The sequence below is a fragment of the Hylobates moloch genome, unplaced genomic scaffold (genome assembly GCF_009828535.3).
Source record: "Hylobates moloch isolate HMO894 unplaced genomic scaffold, HMol_V3 SCAFFOLD_7, whole genome shotgun sequence".
Lineage (NCBI taxonomy): Eukaryota > Metazoa > Chordata > Mammalia > Primates > Hylobatidae > Hylobates > Hylobates moloch.
In genome coordinates this window covers 75510094-75511302 of record NW_026652282.1, presented here as the reverse complement: position 1 = coordinate 75511302, position 1209 = coordinate 75510094, and the positions used below count along the sequence as shown (strand labels likewise).

Genomic DNA, 1209 nt, shown 5'->3' with positions numbered 1-1209 from the left:
TGGAGTGCAGTGGCACAATCTCAGCTCAATGCAACCTCTGCCTCCCTGGTTCAAGTGATCCTCCTGCCTCAGCCTCCTGAGTAGCTGGGACTACGGGCACCTGCCATCATGCCTGGTTAATTTTTGTATTTTTAGTAGAGATGGGGTTTCACCATGTTGGCCTGGTTGGTCTCCAACTCCTGACCTCAGGTGATCCACCTGCCTCGGCCTCCCAGGGTGCTGGGATTACAGGCGTGAGCCACTGCGCCCGGCCTGTAACACTGTGTTTTAACCCCTGAGGGGAACACCGTTCTTGGAGGTACTGCAATACCAGGTCGATGTGTGGAGTGGACAGAGCGTGCTCCATCTCCCTGCTCCAAAAATCCATTTAATATATTGTCCTCTGGCAGAGGATATATCAGATATTAAATTGATAAGAACAGATACTACACTCTATCTTAGCCAAAAGGCTGAGAAGTGATACTGATTCTTTTTTTTTCAAGTTTTTAAAATATCAAGATAAGAAAAAAAAAAAAACATAAAGCTTAGCTACTAGAATGAAAGTGTAGTTGGGCAAATTTCTACCATGCTGTTTCCTTGTATGTACTTATCAAGCAAATGCATCTGTGTTCATCTATGTTTTTGTTTGTACTGCATTTGCATCATTACTGCATGATAATAGTTATGAAGAAAATAAATCCAAGAGAAGATATTTTAAATTTCGACTGACTTCTGACCAATATCTTTGACTCATAATATTCCATTCTGACTGAATACCCTAGGGTATGATTAAAGAATAAGGAATTGCTGCATTTTAGTTGTCTTAAGTAGAAATATAGAGTGAGTTTTTTGGACAATAAGGCTAATGTCCACATAAAAATAAAACCAGTAGTTAATTTGGAAGAAAATCAGTAAAATAATTGATTGATTCAACTAGATGTATTATGCAGATGGATTGTAAACAAACTCAATTCTCCCTTTATGGTTCAAACAAATGTTATTTAGTTATTTAATGCTGAGAGACATTTTATCCTTCCAGTATTTATCTCAGTATCATGAATCAGGATTTCTGAACAGAGACTAGAATTGAAATCTCTTATTTTAACTTGAGATTGTCCAAGCAAATCCATTAAAAATCAAAACTGTACATGCCTCTAGATCAAATCTGTCAAATTTCTAATACAAGTGAAATAGAAATGCAGTCATCTTTGATGAGAAAGATCACAAGCC

General features: G+C 37.6%; 1 non-coding gene across 1 annotated transcript; it reads right to left on the bottom strand.

The window, feature by feature from the left end:
- Positions 1–276: 276 nt before the first annotated feature.
- LOC116812397 (U2 spliceosomal RNA) lies at positions 277–461 on the bottom strand. The gene has a single exon (XR_004370694.1). It is a non-coding gene; the product is annotated as a U2 spliceosomal RNA (small nuclear RNA).
- Positions 462–1209: the final 748 nt, after the last annotated feature.